Source organism: Macaca nemestrina, chromosome 16 (genome assembly GCF_043159975.1).
Source record: "Macaca nemestrina isolate mMacNem1 chromosome 16, mMacNem.hap1, whole genome shotgun sequence".
Lineage (NCBI taxonomy): Eukaryota > Metazoa > Chordata > Mammalia > Primates > Cercopithecidae > Macaca > Macaca nemestrina.
Genome location: NC_092140.1, coordinates 16886170 through 16912956, shown reverse-complemented (window position 1 = coordinate 16912956; position 26787 = coordinate 16886170). Strand labels below are relative to the sequence as shown.

General features: G+C 38.2%; 1 protein-coding gene and 1 long non-coding RNA gene across 2 annotated transcripts in view; both read left to right on the top strand.

Moving 5' to 3' along the window:
• LOC105477489 (uncharacterized) overlaps positions 1–26245 on the top strand; it is a 199670-nt gene extending 173425 nt beyond the window's left edge. The window contains exon 3 of the long non-coding RNA XR_011614657.1: positions 18169–26245. This is a non-coding gene — a long non-coding RNA (uncharacterized lncRNA). The remainder of the gene's footprint in view (positions 1–18168) is intronic.
• Positions 1–26787, top strand: part of LOC105477531 (heparan sulfate 6-O-sulfotransferase 3) — a 759454-nt gene that overhangs the window by 696317 nt on the left and 36350 nt on the right. The gene's annotated exons all lie outside the window — the stretch shown is intronic.

Sequence of the window (26787 nt, the reverse complement as noted above, 5' to 3'; positions counted from 1 at the left end):
CACAAAAATATAAAAACAGAATTACGGAACTGGCTGAACCCTGACTGTCTCAATGCACTAAGGATGTATGTTAGGGCCATTTCTTCCTTAGGAATACAACAGCTATGACTAATCTTTGAGCTCCTGAACTGGACTGATTTGTCCCCATATTGCGTTATGACTGCTTTTCTTACTTCTCAATCTATTAGGGCATTTGACAGCCTGCAAACTAAACATCAAGAGGCTGGCTGAAGTTTTTCATTTTTATCCAGTGTTTTAGTGTTTCATAACTGCAGAAATCTCTGCTACTTTCTTACCTTGTCTTAATTTTTGTTATTGCTTCAAGTTTCATATTCAAAACAGTTTTTGTTTTTCTCTTAAGAAATTGTGAATCCTGCAACTGATTACTACGGTCCTCTCCCCTCCTCAACTATGGGGCATTAGAAAAATAAAGCTTTTTTTTTTTCCTCTGTCTTATGTAAGGAGGAAAATGTCTTCCAGGGGCCTGGTCATTGACACCCTCATTTATGGACAGGATGGAGCCACTGCAGGTTTGTCAGGCAATTTGAGACAATATAAACCATTTCCTTTTACTGTGGGCTGAGCAATGCAATTTTCAACCATGAGAAGTCTTGAATAGGAAGATAAGATGTGATTCAACAGAGTCTGGAAGTGATGTGATCTTGCATCGTAAGATCACATGAAAGCTGTTATTGATTAGCTTGAAAAGAGAGTACCTTAAAACCATTATATTTGGTGTGTCATTGATCTTCAGAAACTCTCACCGTGCTGCACCCCAGCACTTCTCGATGAGTTTAATAACAGTACCCTGAAGAAAGAAATATTCAGTAGAAAGAGCAGAGAGGACATGAGGTCCTGGAGGCCTCTCTTGATCTTCATATTTTTGAGCTCTCCCAGCTGTAGCTCTTTGATTCATCACTATTGGGAGACTGGAGGTTGAGGCTGAAATTCACTTCTTGCTGAGAAAAAAAAAAAAGAAACTTTGATATAAATAAATAAGTTGTGTGTTTATTTGTATCAATATCTGATTTATCTCCTTATGAGAACCTGGGAAGAGATTAATGAGAGTAACAAAACCCCTTGAGAAATAAATATGACCTACTTGACTGACCTATCTGGCTGAAAGACTGTGCCTCCAGAAGTGGGATTGGCAGATGTAGCAATGAAGGGAGGAAGGAGAAAGAATTGCAACCTGCTCATTAGGAATTGAGTTCTTGAGCTTTATAACTTTTTTTATTTTTGAATTTTATTTTTCTTAGCTGAGAGGTAGAGAGCTGGATAAAGTAACATATGCTAATATATATTATTATACACAAGCACACACACACATGATGTTGTGGGACAATTTTAGAATAGTGTTCAACAAGAGCATGATAATGTCATCATTATTGTTTGTGAACAGATAAAATGAGTTGAATTTGCTTAGAAATCAGTGGAGAATAGATTTCTATTTCAAACAACTAATTAGCTGAAAATATTGTTCAAAATGCATTTTATAGCTCTTATGTATTATCCTCAAGGAACTATAAATTAGATGCCTCAAATTGAACATGCAAACAAGACCGTATAAACTCACTGGATTAGTTAGACTTGACTCTCTAATTCTTTTGTACCTTCTGTCAAGCCCTTCCTCAATGAAGTAATAGGAACAATGTTCCACAAAATGAAACCCTAAAATGTTCGTCATAAAAATATAACAGGGATTAAATGCTTTTAATGTAAAATTCACTATTCAAAAAAGTTTCTCAGGCTGGGCTTGGTGGCTCACTCCTGCGATCCCAGCACTTTGGAAGGCCAAGGCGAGCAGATCACTTGAGGTCAGGAGTTCAAGACCAGCCTGGCCAACAGGGTGAAACCCTGTCTCTATAAAAAATACAAAAAGTTAGCTGCGCATGGTGGCATGCACTATAATCCCAGCTACTAGAGAGACTGAGGTGGGAGAATCCCTTGAACCTGGGAGGCAGAGGTTGTAGTGAGCTGAGATCACGCCCCTGCACTCCAGCCTGGGTGACAGAGTGAGACCCTGTCTCAAAAATAATACTAATAATAATAACAAATAAGTTTCTCTTTTCAATTTTGATGATGTGACTCCAAAAAGAGCCTCCTGGCAATTTGTTAGTGACAGAGGCAGTATGCTAGAGAGATGGATGCTCACCTATGTTGGTGAGAAAGGGTACGCCTTTGACGAACATGGCTTTATTAGAATCACAGAATGTAGAGCGGTAGTGGGTCTCAAAAATAATGAAATCTTTGGCAAATGAAGAAATAACTCAGATCAGTCAAAATCACACTTTAGAGTGCTACAAAACTGAGCTACATGAAATTGGTTCAACCTGATTCTACTGGTCGTGATCTCCCAAAATAGCCATTTCACGTGGTTCAACCAAATATAATCTGAGCTGCCTGTCATCTGGTACATTGTCGCAAGTGGGCAAAAGATAACAGAAACCAGAGACTTTGATTGTGCCTTGTTCTTGAGTACCTGCCAAGATTCTCCTTCCAAGGTCAGACAGATAAGCGCAGCATGGACTGGAACAAAAAAAAAAAAAAAAAAAAAAAAAACCCACCAAAATGAGGGACTCATGCAAACAGGAAAGCAACAGGAGACATGCATATACACACAAAAAGAGGCAAAGAGAAAGGAAGCCCATATTTTATTGAGCACCTACTATGGAACCTGCATAATTCTGGACATACACGTATACATAAAATTCTCACAGAAATATTGCGCTGTAAGTAGTGTCTTCACTTGGCATATGCAGAACCTGAAATTCAGAGTTAAAAGCACTTTCTAAAGATTGATAATATAAACCAGATCATGGCTGCTCCTGTGCTTAAAGAAACAAACAATGATAACAACAAAAACCTATGGCTTTCTATTGCCCTTAAAATCAACTAAACTTTGTGTCATAGTCTAGGAGGCTTTGCAGGGTGTGACTACTTCACCTCTCTCCTTTTCGCCCCTTACAGCGCTGCAGCCAGATTGCCTCTTCTTTTGTTCCTGGAACACACTGGACCCTTTCTTACCTCCGTCCGCTTCCACTTGCTGCTCCCTGCAACAGAACACTCTTTTGCCAGCCCTTTGTGTGGTTGGTATCCTTCAGGTCTCAAATGTCCCATTCTTCTCAGACCCTCTAACCAAAGCAGCACCTACCCCATTCTGCTCCAGCTCCATGTTCATCTCCCTGTTCATTTTCTTGGTAGCACTTACCATGGTCTATAATTACCTTTATCTACTCTAGTGCTATCTGCTTAGTGTCTGTTTCCATCATGAGTTTTAAATTCCTTCATGTCAAACCATCTGTTTTATTTATCTTTCTGTCCCCAGATCCTGGCACATACCTGGCACATAGTAGGTGTACAGTAAATATTAACTAATAAATTTATATGTTTTGGGGCAAAAATTTAAATTCAGGCTTACCCCTAAATCATGTATTTCTTCCACTAAATTATAAGGATCTCCTATTGTTGGTTACACAGATCAACAGTTACATGCAGAGGCAAAACACATTTGCTCAAATAAAAGTTACATACTTGCATGGGAAGGCATTACAAATTTAGGATAATTACACATATGATTGAAAAAGACTTAATTTTAAAATTATTTTTAAATTTACATATAGTCAAATTGACCTTTTGTGGTGTACAATTCTATGGGTTCTAGTACGTGTATGTATGGATTCTTGCAACAACTTCCACCATCGAGACACAGAACAATTCCATAACTCCCAAAATTTCCCTCATGGTTTTTAATTTCCCAAAGGTTTTTAATCAAACCTTTCCATCATGCCAATTCTTGGTAACCACTGATCTGTTCTCCATTACTATAGTATGTCTTTTCAGAATGTCCTAAATTTGGAATCACATAACATGAATCCATTTGAGATGACCTTTTTTCACATAGCATATTTCCCTTGAAACATTTGATACACAGTTGTCTGTGTATCTTAATTGTTCTGTGTTATTAATGAGCAACATTCCATTGGATGGATGTCCCACAGTTTGTTTATCTGCTCACCTGTTGGGGGAGATTTGGATTGTTTCCAGTTTTTAACAATTATGGGCTGAGTAGCTATAAACATTTGTGAACAAGTTTCAGTGTGAACATAAGTTTTCATTTCTCTGGGGTAGATACCTAGGAGTAGGATGACTGGGTCATGTCATTCCTACCACAGGAGTGGTAAATATATGTTTAGCTTATTAAGAAAATGCCAAAGTATTTTTCAGAGTGGAAGTTTTTATTCCTATCAGCAATATATGAAAATTACAGTTATTTCCCATCCTTCCCAGCATTTGTGATTATCTTTTATGCATGCATGCATGTTTATAAATGTATGTACATATATATTTACTTTAGCCATTCTAATAGATGTATGGTAGTATATTATGGTGGTTTCAATTTGCATTTCCTTAATGGGTAGTAATGTTGAGAATATGTTATATGCTTATTTTCATCTGTATATCTTCTTTACTGAAATGTCTGTTCAAATATTTTGCACATTTCTAATTAAGTTGTCATTGCAATTTAAGAGTTCTTTATGTATTTTGTAATCACCTCTTTGAATGATACGTGATTTGCAAATATTTTCTCCCAGACTGTAGCTTGTCAGTTCTTCCTCTTGACGGTGTTGTTCTCAGAGAAAAATGTTCCATTTTGATAAGGTCCAATGTATCGATATTTTTCTTATGATTTTCTTATGCTTTTGGTGTCACATGTAAAGACTCTCAGCCTAACTCAAAGTCAGGAAGGTTTTCACTTGTTTCCTTCTGTAAATTTCTAGTTTTACATTTTATATATAGTTTGATGATCCATTTTTTTTAGTTAATTTTTATATAAGGAGTCAGGTTTAGGTCAAGATTTATTTTTTGACCCATGAATGTCCAATTACTTCCAACACCATTTGTTGAAGACACTATCATTCCTCCATTTAATTGATTTTTCGCCTTTGTCAAAAATCAGTTGAACATACTTGTGCAGATCTATTTCTGGGTTCTATGTTATGTTCCATTTCTATCCCTTTGCCAAAACCACAGTAAGCCTTAAAATCAGATAGTGTGAATCTTCCAACATAAATATCTTTCCAAATTGTTTTTGCTATGCTTTTTTGCCTCTCTAGTTAAATTTTAGTGGCAACTTACCTATATCTACAAGACATCCTCCTGAGATTTTGATTGGTATTTCACTAAATTCGTACATCAACTTGGGAAGAATTGGTGTATTCACTACATTGAATTGGTATCTCAATTATATTGGTATCTTAACTATATCTTAACTGTATCTTACCTACAGTGATATATATTGATATATCATGGTCATCTATCTATGAACATCATCTATCAGGCCAGTTATTAATTCTTTGATTGCTTTCATCAGCCTGTAGTTTTTAGTATGCAGTTTTGCCACTCTTTTTGGAGTGTTCTACAAATGGGAATTAGATCCATTGGTTGATGGTGTTTTCAGTTCTACATTCCTGCTTATTTTCTGTTTACTTGTTACAGTCGTAAATGAGGGAAACATATTGAATTGTGACTTGCCTGTTTTTTCTTTCAGTTATATCCATTTCCGCTTCATGGTTTTTGAAGTTCTATTGTTAGGTGCATACACATTTAGGATTATTATGAGTCCTTGGTGAATTGATCCTCTTATTATCATGTAATTTCCTTTTTTATCCACAATAATTTTCTTGGTCTAGAAGTCTACTTTGCCTGAAATTAATATAACAACTCCAGCTTTCTTTTGATTAGTATTTGCATGAGTAACATTTTTTATCCTTTTACTTTTAAATTACTTATGCCATTATATTTAGTTTTTTTATAGGTAGCATATAATTGGATCTTATATTCTGTCAATCTTTCTCTTCTAATTGGTGTGTAGACTATTTCCATTTCATTATTGGTATGCTTGGTTTTAGGCCTACCATTTTATTTGTTTTTTTTTCTTGCTTGTTCCCTTTGTTTTTAGTTCTTTTCTTTCTTTATCTGCTCTCTGCTAGATTACTTGAATATTTTTTGTTATTCCATTTAAGTTTCTCTCTCAATTTTTAAATATTTCTCTTTGTGTTGAGTTTTAGTGTTTGTCTGGGGATTATAATATACATACTTAACTTTTTATAGTCTACTTAGACTTAATATTTTATTACTTCAAGTGAAATATGGGAATTTTATCAATATAGAGGTCTTTTGGCCCTTTCCCCTTTATTTTGTAGTCTTCATATGTATTACATCTACACACATTGAAAGCCCAGTCCAACAATGTTACAATTTTTGCTTTCAGTTATCATTGAAATGGATATTAGATCCATTGGTTGATGGCTCAACCAATCATTCATATTTAAAGAATAACATGAGAAAAATAGTCCATCATATTAACTAGGTATCTACCATTTCTGTTGCTCTTCCTTCATTCCTGAAGTTCCAAGTTTCCCACTCATATCATTTTGTTTTTATTTAAATAACTTTTTTATTTTACAGCAGGTTTGCCAATAATATATTCTCCTAGGTTCCATTCTTCTCAGAATGTCTTTATTTCACCTTTATTCCTGATGTTTATTTTTTATGATGTAGACTTCTAGATTGAGGGTTCTTTTCTTTCAACATTTAAAAAATGTTGTTGCATTGCCTTCTGTCCTTTGTGGTTTATGATTAAAAAAAAAAAAAAAAAAGACAAAAAAAAAAAAAAAGACAAAAAAAAAAAAAAAACCCAGACATTTGAATCATTCTTCTTTATGTATGTAATACAATACTTTCATCAGGTTGATTTGAAGATTTTTTTCTTTGCTCTTAGTTTTTAGCAGTTTGATTATAATATGTCTGGGTTGGAATTTTTTTTTCGTTTATCTTGCTTGGGATTTATGAGCTTCTTAAATCTGTAAGTTTGTTTCCTATCAAATTCAAGATGTTTTGAATCATTATTTCTTCAAGTAATTTTTCTGCACCATGGTTTTTCCTTTCATTTTCGGATTCTAATAACTCAAATACTTGTTGGTATTTTCCTGTGAGTCCACAAGGCACTGTTTTTCTCAATCTCTCCATTTTTTCTTAGATTGCATACTTACTATTGATCTACACGTAAGTTTACTAACTTCATTTTGCCATCTGCACTCTGCTATTGAGTCTATCAGGTGAGTTTTATTTTCTTAGGTTCTTCTGTTTTTCAGTTTTAAACTTTTTTTCTCCCAATCTGCGGCTAAAACACACACCTGCACGCACACACACACACACACTCCTCTTATATACTATAAGCAGCACTTACAGTCATTGTCGGAAATGATGAAAAACTTATAATTATGAAGTCCCAAGAACTCACTCAATGGGGATAACACATAAAATTAGGAAGTCATAAAAACTAACTCAAGTTTCAAATATTTATTGAGTCCATACTGCATGTTAAGTAACATGCTATATGAAATATATAGACTGTTGAAAATGAGAGAAAAACTGAACATTAGAAGTCCAAAAATATTCTAACTTAAGATTCAGATTCAACCAATATTTTTTAAGTTTCTACTGCATGTTGAGTATTATGCCAAGTATTCACACAAATATGATTTTCCATTTATTTATTTATTTCAAAATCTTTTCTGTCCAAATAGAACTTCAGAAGACATTCTGTTAAACTTTGGTGGTTTTCAGTACTATCTATGCATAAGAATTTTTTGAAGCCATCATGAAATACACATTCTCGGATCCTGTGCAGGAAAGTTTGCATAATATGTCTTGATAGCAGTCACCTTCACAGGTGATTCTAACATTCAAATGCCCAGCCTTGATTCATAGTGACTTCGGCTGCCTCATGAATTAATTCCCTCACAAAATTCTGATAAATGTTTACCTAAACATTTAAACATTTCCCTTGGATGTACCACCTCCTATATGTGTAATAAAATCTCTTTAGTGTTACAAGAGAACATGCGCTTTGATTTTCTAAGTTGTTAGTCCTGAATTAGTGTTTCTAGAGATCTTTTTCTCCCTGCGACCCCCACTGATATTAGATACAGTTTGGGGGAATCTTCTTTTTCCTTTAGCCCTTAGTGACTATTTCTAGGACCACATCCTCAAGTTTTGCAACGTGAAATATATTCTACTGAGGCTGAGAGATGACTCCCTCATACAGCAGCGCTAATTTTTTCAAATTATTGAATCTTAATGAACCTCTATTACATTGGGAAGCTTCTATTTCCTGTGCTAATTTTCACCATCCTCTGAGTTCTGACCGTCGGCTCTTTTAGTGTTTGCATGCTAATTTTCTATTCTTCATGGTCAATATTAAACAATTAATATAAGTACCTATTAGGTACAGGGGAGACATGGAAAGTAGAAGTTGTGTGACCTCCACCTTCCTGTCTTGTGGCCACAGCAGATATTATTTGTTGACTGTCCCTGGTCCCTCTGAGCCCAGATGTAGCCTCGGAATCATCCTAGACACAGGGGGCCAGGCACCCACAAAAAAACATCAAACTTGACACGTGGGATGAAGTTTATTTACCATAAATATACCAGGCTATAAAAAGTAATAATGTGTGTTATTTGGGAAAATAACACCCTTTGTCATTCTCATGTGAGAAACCCTATGGCCATGTATTATAGAACAAGACAGGATACCTTTACCTTGAAAATACAACACGGTTCACCTCTTCCTTTGTCTACCCTTCTCATTTATCTGCTTGGATTTCAGTTTGTGCTGTCCCACAGTAATGCCGTGTGTTTTAGATCTTTAACATTCTGTCCCTGATAACTGTTTTCAATTAATCATGACTTCCTGTAAGTCTTTGTTAAGAGTTTGCCCGTCTACTTTTGATTAATATAATAGTTTTATGAAGCAAACTAATATAGTTATTATTTACTGGTGTCTGTATGTATTTTGTATATAAATAGTATACACACAAAGATACCATACCATATATATGGTAACATATACATTGCATTATATATGAATGTGTTCATACATATATACATATACTTTTATATACATATATACATGAGTGTATATATTAAACACATGCACACATATTACTCTAGGTCTAAAATGAAAAATGATTGTCATTTCACTACAAGTTTAAAGAAATGGAAAAATTAAAAATCATCTATTGTGGACAAGGAGATTGTTTTCTGAGCACTTTGTGGTCTTTGTGAAAAGAGGTTGCCCATGGTTTCACAGCAAGATTGAAACTAATGTTCACTGGTAGAGTTACACACATGAGCTGAAGAATGGAAATATACTTTCATTCTGAATTGGAAATGACGGTTCTGATGGCTTCTTGGGAGCTCACAGCCCTAGCACATCTTGACATTTTGAAAGAAACAAAATGTTGAATTGACAGTATGACGCCCCCTCTGGTGCTTCTCAGAACACTTCCTATTTTTGTCACCATAGTCTTCAACTTCTCTGTGGTTGCCCTTGGAAATTGCTGGTCTCCCGAGCTCCCTGGCCATCTATTGCTTCTAAGAGCCTGTAAAATAGTCTTTCACTTGGCTTCAGGCATTAACCTAAAGGCCAGGATGTTGCCTTTAGTCCATATGGGTACAGATTGCCAGTTGGGAGGACATTTTAGAGCCTGTGTTTTGGCCTGGACAGAGAGGTCTCTGGTCCATGTTCACTTTTCCAGAAAGAAGGAGGACTATTGACCTTGAGGATAAAATATTTCAGGGGCAGTAGGGGAAGCTTTTCTTATCTAATTGAGCACAGAGCTTTGTTTATCTCGAGAGATTTTGCAAAGTGGCATCCTTGCAGTTTGACTCGAAAATTTTGATTCTGCATTATCATGCCTCCTGTAATGAGAAACTTGTGGTGGCATATGTTTATTAATCTTAGTTAAAAGATACCTGCCCAGATGGTTTATACCTGGGAAACATTCGCAGTCATCAATCTTTCTCTAATCAGCAAGTTTTGCCTTCCCTCTCGGCACCACACCAATTTGTTGAGATGACTAACAGTTGCTTCTCTTTGGTCATCTGTGGTCCATGCTTTGTGAGTTAGAAGGATGGGGGAAAATGAAACAAATTGCTTAGCCGTGAGGAGTGAGTGACCTTGCGTCTCGCCAGCACACCCTCGTAGCCCTTGACCTTTTAGTTGAGAGGATTCATTTCACGTGATTCTTTCCCTTATAGTCTCAAAGTCCTGGTAATGAGGTGCCCTCTCTGTATCCTCTCACTCCGACAGGCTGTACTGAGAAGAGCAGCTGCACACAGCAGGATTCTAATCACCACTTTGCAAGGGCTAGGACTGACAAGGCAATAGAAGTGGGTGCTGTTTTTTGATTGGAGAGGTTCTCCTCACCATTCAGGCATTCATTACCATTGCTTTCTGGAAACCCCCGGGTACCTTTTTCTTGCCACAGAGGCTAGATGTCTATAAACAGAAACATTATTCTGGAGTGAAATTAGCCAAGGTATTAAATTGATAAATGTGATGGCAAGCAGATCTGGTAGATGGGAGGCAGAGAATAAGCAGAAATCATCTGTGAAATACAAAACAGCCCAGCCTGTTAGAGAAGGAGGTTTGGGGAGTGGTGGGTCTGCCCGTGGTAACACGTTATTTCCCTGCATCCCATTATGTCAAAAGGAGATTTACTGCATTTTTACCTCAATGTTTCCTGCCAGCTTTCGGGTCGGAGGACTGCAGTGTGTAACCTGATAATTTAAACAACCGTCATTAGACAATGCACATTTGATGTCTAATTAAATCTCTTATACCACAGGATCACAACCACATATTGTCATCCTGGGATCTTTAGAGTCTGCTCCATCCCGGAAAACAAAAATGTATACAATCAATTCTCAGAAGGCTACAGAGCTTGGGATTTGTTTCCACTCCAGTGCTCTGAGACCTATATGCTAGTTTTCAGTAATCCCCCAGGAGGAAATCAGGGTATGATTCTAAGAATTACCTCCCTTACAAAATATTGTTTAAAGATAATAATGCATTTTATTTTAGTTTCGTCATCATCACTCAAATACATTCTTATCGATTGACTACTGTGACAGGCGAAGGAGAAATGGAATCATGGAGCGAGATTTTGGCCTGTATATACCTGACTACTTTTGTTTCTACTGATTTTCCATTTATGAGACCTTTTGTATTCTCAGTCAAATGCCAAGTTTTCTTTTTCTGAAAAATCCAGACACTTTAGTGTCATCCTTCATGTGTCAATTCATTTTTCAATCCCTGATCACAGATTAAACAGTAAAACTTTAAGACACTCACCTTCTATGTGAAAATCTAAAACTCTGAACTTATAAGTATATGCAAAACACATCTGATAAATATTCCTCTGTGCAGGTTAGAATTTTAGGAAACTGTGTAGTAAAAGATAGGATCTGTCTTGAGAAATTTACAGTCTTTAAAAAATAGACGTGTGTTAACAATGAAGATTCTTTTCAATATTTAGATGTCCTAAATATCTGTGGCCAAGTTTTTAAAACATGGATTTTAAAATGTCTCTACATAATTTCTGTGCTCTGGAAACAAAAGTAAATCTTCTATTTGACAAATTACTTTACCTGCAAATAAGATATTTGGCCAAGTGTGTATTTTTTTTCTCCCTCAATTTTTGGGCTGATAATTGGACTTATATTCTTGAATTCTAGTGTTGACTTCTGACATGAACTTGAAAGATGAAGAAAGGAAACAGGTTACATTGTGTCAGGTTTGGAACACTATACCATCCTCTGAAAAAAGTGAACCAGGATAAAGCATGTTGTTTCAGCCCACAATTCTTGATTTGATGTATAAGGTCATCAGATGAAACATGAAGTAGAAATGGGCTTTCTAACCAGCTGCGTATTTCCGTTCCAGCTGACTGACAGCACAAAGAAAATGTGTCAGTCATGAATATTAAGTTTCTTTCTAGCATTTTTCTTCCAGATGGAAGCAACATGCACATTGTAGCAATGCTTCTTCCAGCTGATGAGTTTTCTTATTTATATTTTTGGCAAAGCATATTGATTTTCATCTGTGACTTCTACCTTAGTACCCTACTGTCTGGTTTAAAAATATGTTCAGCTTAGTTTAAAAAAAATAGCTCACTTCCTAAAAAATTTACTTATATCAAAGTCATTCCAGCACAGCCTTTTTAATATTTCAAACCTTTCACTCTTTTTTAAAAATCTTCTTTACTGTCTTTCAAAGTACACATTTATAAACCTACCTTTATAAGTGACTGGTAACATTATTACCCAGACTTATTATCACAATACTATAATAATATTAATAATCAATTTTAATATTAAAATCTTCTATTTTTAATCTTGTCATTGTGCCAGGTGCTTAAAATATGCTGGATATTTATTACTACTATTAATTTATCTGACAAGTCTCTGAGTTAAACATGATTATTTTCATCATATGGATGAGAGGACTAAAGACAAAAGAGGTTATGTAACTTTCCCAAGGCCATGTAGCTCATCAGTGACAGAAGCAGGATTTGGAAGCCAGTCCTTTTGAATCTCAACCTCATTCTCTTAAATGCTAAGCTATCAACATTCTATTACATTGGTGATTCTATTAGTCATTAATAGCTGCCTTACATTTTTCAAACAAAAATGCAACAGGAACATAACTGTAAAATTATGTTGAAAGATTGTACTCTTACTCATTCCAATTTCCAACTTTTTGCAAATTATTTCCAGGCTGACCCCCGGAGAGCCCAAAGAGAATCCTATCTAAAGTGATGGGTGTTATGCTGGGAGACCAGTTTCCATTGAAGAGCTTTCTTCCCTACTTTTATCCCCATAGCAACAAGCATCTATCTGATTTCTCCTTTGCAATTTCTGCCAAGTGGCAAGGAACTGAACTTCGTAGAGAGGCTGCTGCTGGTTTGAGATGAAGCCGAGTGGCCCAGCACAATGACGATCACTGTGAATGTCCAGTGTGGCCTTGGTTTCCTGATATATCTGTTGACAGGAAACAGATTTTGGGAGATCTTTGGAAGGAAAAAGGCAATGAAAGCCCAAACTACCATCATCATAGTCCTTGATGTCACCATTAGCATTGATAGAAGATCTGTTTCCAATATGTCTGTTACCTTTCAGAAGCATTATGATTCATGGGTTTTAAGCAACATCTAATTTATGCAGCATTTATGCAGGCTTTGGTTTGTCTAAATCAATCACTGAAAATGAAATCTTGCCTTTTGATGTGTTGCTGGCCCTTATTTGAATGGGGAAAGGGAAACTTCACATTTGAACATTTCAAACCTCATCATATTTTCCTTTTCCACATGACAGCGATAAACAGATCTTGGCAAAACCTGACACAAAGGAAATTTTTTAAATGAACCATACTGTCATTTCTTCTGAATGATATGGCAAATAAACCAGTAATTCAAAGGATCACTGAACATGTAGACTTCTAAAGCAAGAGAGCAGCTCAGACTAGTGGTAGGAGGAAGCACTGTTCAACTTAATGATTTTCAAAGGTTAACTTTTTAAAGAAAACTCATATTTTTGGAATGTCGGTGATGATTGGCTGAGAGAAAATTTAATAGAGTGAAAAGACATGGGCTTTGGTGATGGAGAAATAATCTCAGACACTTTATAATTATGAGACCTTGGACACATTATTTAAATTCACCAAGTTTTGGTTTCCTTAATAATCATACAGAAGTAAAAAGTAGCAGCTTGCAGGTTTATTGTCAAAAATAGGATTAGGATATGTGAAAATACCAAGAAATGCCGTGTTATATAACAGTTATTCAAGAAGCTGGCTACTACTGTTTTACACTCATTGTATTTCCTAATAAGTCATGGTGTTATTACTTGTCTATGAGGAGAGTTGATAGAGTGGATGAGCATTTATTTGGTAGGGGACTATCGATCAGGCAATAATACAGTGAATATCATCTGTGAATCCTCTGCATATGAGGGTGTGTCTTTATGAATCTGAGGACACTGACTACCACTTGCCAGTGCACAAATCAATAGGCTGAGGACATCTGCCACCTTTCAAAGCCCTCATGTTTTAAAAAATCCATTTATGAGATGGAGCGGGTTGGCCCTCCAAGGGAAGACACTCAGAGAAAGAGATCCAGTTGGATGATCCGTTTAATTATATTTATTGACCCTTCAACTGGAAGTCACCCAGTTCCCAGACAAGGATACACAAGGGAGATTTTAGGCTGCACTTTTAATGGAAGTGAAATGCTGCAGGGTAAAGCAGAGAGCACAGACGTTTGCAAAGCCACGAGATCTGGAGCTACACTGATACAGGCACCATCTGATGGCCAGACTGTCCCAGTAAACGGGGTCCTGCTCAGAGTTCTGATCTAAGCACTTCATTGCAAAACTGGCAAGCTGTAAACCCCTGGAGTAACTCCAGCTGAGATGAAAACAAAGGCAGAAAGAATAAACAATTTGGTTAATTGAGTTTGAATGATAGAATTGCAATAAGGGACCAATAAAAGGTGCAATAAGAAGGATGTTTAAAAATTCTAATAAACCTTGAAGAAATAGTGATTTTGGAGCTCTGCAAACAACAATAATGGCAAAGCTATGAAATCATAGCACATTAACTGCAAATCTATTTGAGAATCAGGTTATGGGAAACAGAAATTAATGATTCTTTTTTAAAAATCTGTTTCTATGACTTCAATTATTTTACAGTTACCTTTAAAGGGGATTATGTAGAAAAAACAAACTTTTCCTCCACTCTCACCCCACAGCAATCAACACAGAAGACTTTTGTGCCCTCTAGTCACCAAGCAGTGTGTGGGGATTCTCCCCACCCGCAAGAAAGCCCTCAATTCTGTAGTGGACACTAGCTGAGTGTCCTTCAATTCAATTCACTCCTGACACATCTACCTGAAGATAGCATCAGATCCCATGGGATGAGGGCTGAGTCCCCACGACTGCCCACTACACCACACTTCTGATGCAATTTACAAGCCCCTATACCATACTTCTGATGCAATTCACAAGCCCACAGGTTGGTTTACCTGTGCTTCTGACTGACTATGAATAAGAGTTCCCATAACCCCTTCTTTGGGTTCAATTAATTTGTTAGAGCAGCTCACAGGCCTCAGAGAAACATTTACCCTTACTGGCTTATGATGATGGATATAAACAAAAGGATACAGATGAAGAGATGTAAGGCATATGGGAAGGGGCATGGAGTTACCATCCCTTCCCCAGGTGTGCCACCCTCCAGGAACCTCCTTGTCTTCAGCTATCCCGAAGCTCCCCAAACACTGTCTTTTGGGGGTTTTATGGAAGCTTCATTGTGTGGGCCCAATTGATGAAACCAATCAACTCAACCTCTTTTCTCCTTGGAGACTGGGGAATGGGCTGAAAGTCCCAACCCTCTGATCCTACCTTTGTCTTTTGGGTGACCAGCTCCCATCCTGAAGCTTCCTAAGGGCTTCCAGCCAACAGTCAAAACCACTTTGAAGAGTCCAGGGATTTTAGGAGTTGTGCGGTAGGAGACTGGGATGAAGACCAAATAGATATTTCACAACATCATAAGGATCCTATAGTTACTATGCACTTTGTAACCATTTAGCTGTCATATGTGACTTTGAGGAAGGTCACTTAATTTTTCTGTGCTTCAGTGTCCTCATCTATAAAATGAGGATAATAATGCTACCTTGTAGAGTTAGGGTAAGGATAAAAGATTATACACACGTCTGTGTGTGTGTGTGTGTTTGTCTGCATGTGTGTGTAATCTGCTAGGGTTGCCATAACAAAATACCACAGACTGTATGAGCTAAACAACAGAAATTTATTTTCTTACCATTCTGGAGGCTAGAGTTCTGAGATCAAGGTGTCAGAAGGTTTGTATTCTTCTGAGACCTCTCTTCTTTGCTTGCAAATGGCCACTTTCTCACTGTGTCTTCACGTGGTCTTTTTCTGTACATACGTACCCCAGTGTCTCTTTGTGTCCAGATTGCCTTCTAATAAGAATACAAGTCACATTAGATGAGGGCCCACCCTAACATCCTTATTTTAGCTTAATCGCCTCTGTAAAGGCTCTCCATATCTAAATACAGTCACATTCTGAATTACTGGGTATTAGGACTTCGACTTATGAATTTTTTAAAACTGTGTTTGAACACATTATGGGCTGAATTGTGGCTTTTATCCTAGTTATGAGCTGGTTTTGGTCTTTATCCCAGTCTCCTAGTATACAATACAACTCCCAAAACCCTGGACTCTTCAAAGTGGTATATTTTTGTATACATATATACATGGAAGAAGAGAGAGAGAGAGAGAGTTCAGAATTACAGCCCCCTAGTAAAGATCCACAAGCAATAGCCCTTGTTACTCTTGGGCATTATGACTATTGTTGTTCTCATATAATTTGGTTTTCACATCAAATATATAAGATGCAAAATATTATTACAATAATTTTATTTATAGGTAGGGAGAATGAAATGCAGAGAAAGCAAAATGCTTGCTCGATATTATGTGGCATGTGTCAGTTATAAAGCTGGACTTTCACCTCATTTCTTCTGACCCCCCATTTTTTTTTGAGCATATTGTGCTGCCACCAAGTATTCGTACAATGATTAGAGAATTGATTTTCCTGTTAAATTCATGACTGTCCTGTCCCAAAGCATTTATACTACATCTGTTCCAAAGAAGTTGTTCGTTGGAGCAGTGCAGTGTCTGAATAATTAGAGTATCAGAGACAAATTCCACTCTCCTTTCTCAGAATTCTGTGCTTTTATCCCAAGGTCAAAACTTTGAAATCTGGGGCAAGGTAAAAAATGTGTAAGACTTTTCCATTTCTGGGAAATTCTTTATCTTTTGAGACATATATATATTTAGGATGGAAACCCATAAGTACAAATCTACTTATCTTCCCATCACCAAATCCACCCACGTACCTGCATCTGTCTCCACCCTCCTTACTGGTTATCTTGTTATAATGAATAAAGTCCCCCAGACCCTACAGATGCCAGATATCTCACCCCTAGCTCCCCTTCTCAAGAACTTTACTCCACCATCACTTCCCTTCTCTCTGCTCCATCAACTTCTCCCTCATTTGTGCATCATTGACATTAGTATATAGACACGTTTCATCGTCTCTTATCTTAAAAGAAGAAAAACACCTTTGGTGGCCCTCTAGTTACTGCCTTATTTCTATTTATCCTGTCCTAGTAAAACATAAAAAGTGCCATTGTCCCCAATTTCTCAGCCCTCCTTTAATTCTTAACCCAATCCAATCATGTTTTCATCTCATGGCTCCCTAGAAATCCTCAGGTTCTCTTCCTTGTTCTTACGTTATTTCATCTTTTAGCAGCATCTGACCCAGTTGTCCACTCCCTCCATCCTTCGTGAGTGCTTCTCTTCTTGATTCTTGGTCAGCACATTCAATGTGTTCTTCTCCCACTTACATCAAGGCTGCTCCATCTCTGTGTCCTTGTTTGACTCTCCTCTGACAATCTCTGGCAATCCCAAGGATGCAAAACATCAAGTTCCTTTCGGATTCGAGGTTCCGAAAGTATCTTCCCTCAGATTCCATGTTCCTAAGAGATCAGATTAAAATACTCTTATTTTTGCTTTTAATTCTGGATTAGGTGTTTAAAAATCGCTTTAAGTCCTATACACAGATGCTGTCCAATATACCATATGTCTTTCTAGGTTTATTTATCCTGCTGCTTGAATGGTGTTAATTTTCTCACTTGATTTGTTTTCCTATTGAAAACAGCTGTCAGGGTTGCCTTTATGTATATGTGTGTGTGTGTTTGTATTTTAGATATTATCACTGAAAATCTACACTTTGAAAACGTTCTCTTACATAATCTCATGACTGCCCTTATGAGATAGTGGCTGTTGTCCCTTGAGGGACAGAAACTTGAGGCTTAAAGAGTTGAAGTGTCTTATTCAAGCTCAGGCAGTCCCCAACAGAGTCAGGATCCACATCCACTCCTGTCCCTCTTGCTGGTGCTCTACATAAACGTGCCATCTTACATTTCACATTTCTGGAGCAAACTGGGACTGGGGAAGGATATGGCCATTTCTTTGGGATTTGTGAGAATGTCTTGGCAGCAAACAACAGAGAACTCAGTTCAACTGGAATAAATCATAATGGGATTTATCATCTCACATGAACAGAACTCCAGAGGGATGTCACAACAAGATCAGTAGCTGAAGAATGTAAGGACTCAGGTTCTGTTTTGCTGTCCTGTGTGTTGGCTTCCTCTAACGGCTGTTTCTCCCCATCATTGCCAGATGGTTGACGTAGTTACAGAAGTACTCCAAAATACATTATCCAGCAATGGAAGAGGAAGGAGTTCTGACTTAAGAAAATTATCAGAGAGGAATACTCACAGAAGCCCCCCAGTCGACATTCTCTTACATCTCATTGACAAAACTGGCTACCTACACACCTGTAAACAAGCTCTTTACAGCAATGGACCCATTGTTAATGGCCTAGACCTATCAGGATTTACCTGAGTCATGGAAAGCTGGAAACCAGAAGAAAATCAGGGCTGGGTCAGAATGAAAGAAAGCAAAGTGACTGTTAAACCAAGAGGGTCTACTCCATCTCTCGAGGAATAATTCAGGCACAATATCTGTGTCTGCAAATTTGTGTTTGTGCCTGCTTCATTTTAAAGCTTTTTTCTCTTTTAACGAAAACTCACTTTGTGAGGAAAAGCTTTTCAGCTGTTCTTCGTATATACTCTTTTTCCAACAGTCTCATTAGCTACGATGTTGGCAAAAGCCTTAAATTAAACATGCATCCTGTGGTACCAGGAATGCTTAATTATCCATCATTTGGTCTGTGACTGCTCTGTGTAAAATGTCCAATTCTTCAAGATGTACTGGGATGCTCAGGGATTAAACACATTCCCAAACCGTTCAGGAACTTGGGCAATTATAAAGTTTTCTCCTTAGAAACAAGTTGCCCAAGCTTTATAATCCTGATCATCACCAACAAGTTGAACATCTTTCAGTAAATTCCCCTTGGATTCCCTGTGACCCAGATGCCCTGTGCTGGTCTCACTTTCCTCTTATTTGTGGATTCATATTTTCAAATACTTTTCCCATGCTCTTTCCTATGGCTCTAAAATAAACCATATTTTCAAGTGGCATTTTAAAGTCTTACCGTAAAAGTACCTTACCAATCTGCATATTCAGTTATGCTGCAGATCACATCTTGTCCAAGTTCACACATCAGTACATAACCTCCCTCATCTCCAATAACGTGGAAATAGATAATTATTCTACCCTGACTCTCCATTTTACTTTATGACAATCACTCTCACAACCAAAAGACTTTCAAATGATGAATTCCAATCTTTTCCCAACTGCTCTGTTTGTCGGAGTTACCCATGGGATACAATTAATAGCACCATTACCTCATGCCCCCAGTGGAGGCTGCACAAGTGTTTGTTGATGCCAGTATTGCATGTCAAAATTGTCCAGCCTATTTCAAGTCCTCTTAGCATCTACCGCCTATAGTTGTTAATTTTTGAGAATTTAATAAAGTGCAAAATAACAACACTTCTCATCTTTGCAGAGTTGACAATTAACTAATTAGCCCATTAAGTCATTTAGCCAGATTTGTACCAGTAAGTTAAGGGCTTTGGGAGGTATATTAATCCTTTAAGGCCACTAGAGCAACATTTGCAGCTAATGGGCCCATTTTCCTAACTTACTACCAGGAAGGGACTACGGTATTGTTAGGAAATAGAAACCATTAATCCTCACTGTACCCAGAGGGGCAGGTGAGAATGACTTTGCACAAATTGTTGAGAAAATGTGTTTTGTTTTGTTTTTCTCTTTTAAGACCAAAAAGAGACTCTGAGTTAAAGCCACGTTAGAACTCAGTATGTCCTGGCAAACAGCCCTATATTCAAATTTGAAATCTTGCCAGAATTTATTTGTTTACCTGTTGGTAGTTTTAGATCCAATGCTGAGAGTGGGAAGGCAAGAGGTTTTGTCTTGGGGCGTGGGTAATTCTACCATCTGGAGTCTTTGACAGCAGGAAAGGAAAATTGTGATTTTGCTTCTGTTCCATCATGTACTTAAATAAACACTTAGTAATGTGGAATATACATCTAGATGGGTATGTGTTGGGGAGGGGAGGGATTATGCAAAAAAGATATTTCTAACACAGTTTGTGCTCTGCAGAACCAGACACACGTGGAATTAAGGTGGGTCCTGCCCTCAACAGCCTGCAGCTTATCTGAAGGACAAGTCTTTAGGACCCATCTCTCCTTCTGACTCTGGTTGGACTTGGGCAGGGATCTGCAGGTAGCATCTAAAACATGAGCTTATAAACCTCTACACCAGGGCAGTGGAGCAGTCACTTGTGTTAGCATTCTACGTGGGGTTTTCAGCCCTATTTTGCCAAAAAAAGTTTAAAAAATAAAAATATAAAGAGGCATGGAGTCAAGTTACCAAATCCCATAAGTCCAGAAATAGGAACGGCTAGTGGTAGTGATGGAAGGGTGTGCAGCTAAACTTGTTGGAACAGAGAAAAGCCAATCTCTATAGAGAAATGTGGTATAGATGGCATCCCCAAATGTCCTTTATGTGGCTTCTGAGGCCACATGGTATAAAGAGGAGGAGGGAGGTGCCTGGAATGGTTAAGGGTGTGGCCGGGAGCTTACCAACACATTTATAAAGTTTTCTGATTACACATGCTGAGCCATAAATCCTTAAGGGCTCTGTGTCTGGCTGTTCCCTTTTCTTACCTGACAGATTAATCACAGTTACTATTGGGAATAAAGAGAAATTGACTTTTTGTTTCCTTAAAAGTAATATTAAAATTCCTGCTTATGTAGGTTCACCATGCAATACTTAGGTTACCTACAAAACTCGCAAATAATCATTTTTTTTTCAGCTATTGTGATGTGTTCCCAGGGTCCTTCTTTCCTTCAAGGCAGTTTCTGTGCCAAATCAGAAGGAACGCTTTCATTTCAACAATAAGTAGCATGGAATGTGGGAGAAACCACATCAAACTCTTCAATGGGACTATGTAAAAATTCAGCAAAAGAGAAGCTTCAGTGGACTTCTAGACAAAAAAAGCTGAGAGCTGTGATTTAGAACACAGGAATTGTTCCTGCTTTGCTACTTTCAATACAAGTCATTTCAAATCTCTGTGACCCATCTTTCTCCTTTGAAAATGAACATACATATGTATTTATGTATTAATAACTCTCCTTGTTTCACAAAGGTTGTAAACCTATATCTGAAAGTGTGACAAAAATGACCTCAGGAATATGTAAATGAGAAAATTGGTCAAAAAATAAAATGAAACTAAGGTTATTTTGGACATACATAAAGTAATTTCACTTGGTAGAGATGGCCATGAATGTGCTTTGGAGCTTTCCAATGATAGCTGCCAAGAGGGTAATATGATTTGGCTCTATGTCCCCACCCAAATCTCATCTTGAATGGCAATCCCCACGTGTCGGGGGAAGGGCCTGGTGGGAGGCGATTGAGTCACGGAGATGGACTTCCTCGTTGCTGTTCTTGTGATAGTGAGTTGCCACAAGATCTGGTTGTTTGAAAGTGTGTGGCACTTCCCACTTCACTCATTCTCTCTGTCTCCTTCCACCATGTAAGATGTACCCTGCTTCTCCTTCCCCTTCCACCATGATTGTAAGTTTCCTGAGGTCTCCCCAGCCGTGTGGAACTGTGAGTCAATTAAACCTCTTTTCTTTATAAATCACCCAGCCTCAGGTAGTTCTTTAAAATGGACTAATACAGTGATTACAATGATGATGACAACAACAACAGTCACGATGAGACAAATAACCAATGCTTATGGTTTACTATGTGCCAAGCGCTGTGCTAAGTAAGCATATTGTTGGTGTTAATGCACGATATCCCGTCTTAAACCCTATGAGCTAGGTGCTTTATTGTTTCATCTTTCAAGTAAAGAAACCAAGACTTGGCCATGTAATTAACATAAACAGATTTTTCAAAGGAAATAGAATATGGAGCTTGATATTTCTCCATGGATCACCAACAGAGGTCACAATGCAATTAGTGACCAATATCCCCCAAAATATTTTTATGGTGAAACTAACTGAGTTAGACAGCGTTAGAAATGCATAAAGTTGTTACTTTACATTGATATCCAAGTGAAGTTCAGTCACCAAAAAAACTGTTAGAAACTACCCAGCTTTGTTTCCTGAATGCAAGACTCTAATGCTCTGGCTTAACCCAAAGATGTATTTTAGGGTATCTGGAGGCATGGATAGTGCTATTCTCCAATCAGTCTTCCTCATATTCTATTTCAGGGTTTTCATTAAGTATTTATGCACCCTAACAAATCCTGGAATTGCAGGTGTCAATATCACTTGTCAAGCATAGCACATAGCTAGAGGTGGGATTGATTCTATCCTATAAATGTGGTGGAAACTAGGACAAATAAGCAAACAGGTCATTGAACTTCACCCAGAGAATATCCTTGGGCAGGTGCAAAACATTCCTAAATTGTTTCCAAGCCCCAGAATAATGTATAATCAAAGATCAATTAATGCATATATTCGTGCTCTCATAGAAATTTTATTGGGCATGTGCCAGGTATTAAAGGGATAATAGACCCAGCCCTTGTCATCACCGAACATATGACCCAGTAATAGATACTGATAATTAAATAAGGGATTAAAATAAAGCACAGTAGAACCATGATAGGATAGCTTTTTGACTGCTGGGAACATGTGGAAGTGTGTCTCCTTCCTTGTGGGGACAGGTGAGAAAAGGCTTTCCTAAGAAAATGTCATTTAAGTACAAATTAGAAGTGATAATATTAGGATCTAGTCAAGTTATTGTCACAATAATCTGCTTGGGAGAAAAGCATATTAATGCAAATACTACAAAATATTTACCTGGATCACTAATAAAAATAATCAAATCAGCACCAATAAAGCGCCCACTGACTCTTCAATATTTCTGGTAGTTGCTTTGTAAAGTGAAGCCTTAGTTAACTGAAAGGGTTGATGCACATCTAGAGCAAATTATGAATCAGTTTAATGTTGACTATTCAATTGCAGGTGAGATTCATACATTCTCAGATTTTGACAGATTCTGGAATGTCCAAGCTGTTTGTAAGCTGATATATGCCAAGTCTGTATCTTCACCTGGGACAACCCCCTGTTAGATCCCCTCTATTATGGCCTTCCTCCTGGGAAGACATGTCATAGAAGATAAGAGCAAGGCTTCTGGATCAGAAATAATTCTGGGTTCAAAGTCTTCCTCTCCTCCTAATTAGCTGTGAGACCTTGGCCAAGTGACTTAAATTCTCTATGGCTTAATTTCTAAGCCTCTGGAAAGTGGAAATGACAATTTTAATCACCTGGTGAGAATGACTTCTGAAGAATAAGGGAGCCGAAGCCCTGAAGCAATGAACACCATGCCTGTGCAAACGCCCAGAAAGATGGTGTTTGCTGTTGTGACAATTACATCACAAACCAAACTCTGTCTTCCCCATCTTTCCTCCTGAAAGCCTAATTGAGTCACTGTCCTCCTGTTATGGGTTCAATACTGTCCCCTAAAAATTTATATATTGAATTTCTAAACTCCAGTACCTCAAAATATGGTCTTATTTGGAAATACAATTGTTGCAGGTAATTAGTTAAGTTAAGGTTATACCAGAGTAGGGTGTGCCCCCTACTCCAGTATAACTGGTGCCTTTATGAAAAGGGGAAATGTGGACACAGACATGCACACAGGGAGAATGCCATGTGAAATGAAGGCAGAGATTAGGAAGATGTAACTACAAGCCAAGAAACACCAACAATTGCCAGCAAAATGCCAGAAGTTAGGAGGGAGGCCTTTATAAAACAAACAACTAAGGAAAGAGTATTTGAGATGATTGCCATAAGAATTTAACTGAATAAACAAGGAGATGAAAGCTATAGTGTACAGTGAGCATCTGTATCAGTGGCACAGAATGAAAGTGTAGCGTTATAGATGTGACACTTTAACTGTAATTTTAAAAGGTAAGCAATGCCTAGATATGCTATTAAACACCTATTACACACTCTTAACTGTGGCAGATCAGGTGAGTGACTTCCAAAAAGATACAATTTCTTGTCTCAGGGGACATCAGACATACATATGTAAAATAATAACTTGGAATTTGTTTTGACTGGACAGTGCCAAAAATAATGGAACAGAAAGCAAGAGTCCTAAGACAAAGACAAAAGAGACCACTGCCATAGAGAGGAGCCTTGGTCCGAAAAGCAATAGAGAATGTATTTGAGCCCAACCTTTAGTATGGATAAGATATGAAAAGGTTTTTTTGTCAGACATGAGTGCTGTTCACCAATATTTTTTGTCTCATTCCAGCCACTAGTAGAATTGCACATCCTGACCCCATTGTGGCTGGGTGGGACCATGTGACTAATTTCAGGAGCGTGAAAGCAGTAGGTGTCACTTCCAGATCAAAGCATTTAATGGCCAATGTGAATCTCTCCACAGTTCTCTTTATCCTCTGGCATGGCAGCCAGCAATGTTCGAATTGGCTGTTTTCATTGCTTAACTCTGTAGCATGGTTCAAATTGGCTATTTTATTGTTTAACTCTGTAACATGGAAGACGAGGCTAGCCCCATGCTTGCTTTGGATAGACACACGACTTGAGCGTGAAATAAGTCTTTGTTGTCTTTTGTCACGGAGAGTTAGGGGCTGTTTAGTTACTGAAGATAACCCACAGATCCAGCACTTGTAGAAAATGCAGAAGTGAAAGCATGGATTTGGGAATGTAGAAGTCACAAGTAGGTAAATTCTTTGGAAAGCATAATTTCTAAAAAAGAAGTAGATTCTGAAAAAGAGATGGGGGGAGCCCAGATTGCAGAGAATTTCACATGTCGGATTAAGAAGCGGGAACTTTTTACAGGAGGCTATTATTGGTTTTGAGGAGGGTAGATGAGAGATGTTAATTTGATGCTTAATAGGAAGGAAATTGTCCTTGGGAATTAAAGAGGAGGACAGGGATGAAAAGAGCCCAGCCAGGCTACAGCAGGATGCAGATGGAAAGTAAAGAGACAAGAAGTTTTCCTGAAATGATGGCATTACCCTTCATCAAACCACCAAACAGAGCAAAACAAAATGCATGCCACTCTGGGGGAGGATTTATAGATTCACTCCTAACCATTTGAGCGATTGGCTTAATATTTTAGATTCAAGGAAAAAGCTCTGGGTCCTTGGATTTCACGTTCATCATGTTTGAGTTATGGTTCTTGTTAGCCCTGTAATAATGTATTCTTTTTTTTAAAGCGAAGCCTAGTAATAAAATCTTTATTGTAATCCAATGCTAACATGACTCTCCCTAACTAAGAATTATGTTGGTGGATTTAAGCAACCCCAGAAAAGATTCAGGCTAGGGATTTAGAAAGACAAGTTTGGTGAAAAGAACATCCTTATGGATCAATGTTATAGGGGGATTTCCTAAAAATATGCGATTTTGTATCCTGTCTTGTCTTTTACTTATAGATTTGGAACTAATGGTTTTCAATGTTTAATTTATTTAAGAATGGCCAGGTGACATATTACCAAACACAGAGCCCTCAGGTCCACTGCAGAGGGATTCTGATTCAGCAAGGCTGGTGGACGAGGGCCAGGAGCTTTCACATGAAGAAGGAGCTCAGGTGATGCTGTACAGAGGAGCAGCAGAGCAGCAGACCACACCTGGAGGGTCACGGCAATGACTCTGAGCTCCCAGACTCCGCCATGAGCCCTGGGCAGGCAGAGGTGTGTTTTATTTATCTTGGTATCACAGGCCCTTAATTCCTCTGCATAGGAGGCAGAACTGTATACGGCTGCTTTGCTGTCAGCCAGACAGACCTGGATTTCCTCGCTGGCTGTAACTTACTAGCTCTGTGACAAGAGCTTTAACCTCTCTGATTCCTTGAAAGGTGAAGATAATGACACCTTCCTCCCTGAGGCTTATGGGGCTCACATGAGGTTATGTTTCCATAGAGCTTGGCACAGGGCCTGGGGCCTGGGATTTGGAGTGAATTACTGGTACTGGTATGATGGTGAGATAGCTGGTACACAAGAATGCTGGCACCAGGGTACAGGACTAAGGAAAAAAGTGCCACATAGGAATCAAAGTTCTGCTGGATTAAGGGCTGAAACAGTATCCAGTACCCTCTGATGCTAAAGCCAGGTAAAGGGTGATCTAGAGGATGTGGTTTAGATCCAGAGGCCCCCATGAGGCACCCCAGCCTCCCAGGCAGCCTGAGAGAAGTAAGTACAGGGTAGTCCCACTGTGATGACTTGTTTTGAAGGGTTAGTGACCTTTCCTATCAGGAAACCTTGCTCCATTTTGTCCTGGACTTGAACCAACATTATTAGAAGTTTCTTCTCTTTCCTGCAGAAAGGGAGGGAGATGAAGGGGTAGAAGAGAGAAGGAAGCAGACCTTCCCCACCATCTGGAGAACCTGCCCTCGATGGTTAACCTAGGTTCTTTTCTATTTCCCTAAGCATCTCAGCTGGTTTGAGAAATGAAAGAGTACAAGAGAGAGAAATTTTAAAGCTGGGTGTCCAGGGGAGATATCACACATCGGCAGGTTCTGCGATGCTCCCCGACCCATAAAACCAGCAAGTTTTTATTAGCGATTTTCAAAAGGGGAGGGAGTGCACAAATAGGGTGTGGGTCACGGAGATCACATACTTCACAAGGTAATAAAATATGGCAAAGCAAATGGAGGCAGGGCGAGATCATAGGAGCACAGGATGGGGCAAAATTAAAATTGCTAATGAAGTTTCGGCACGCATTGTCATTGATAACATCTTACCAGGAGACAGGGTTTGAGAGCAGACAACCTGTCTGACCAAAATTTATTAGGCAGGAATTTCCTTGTCCTAATAAGCCTGGGAGCGCTACA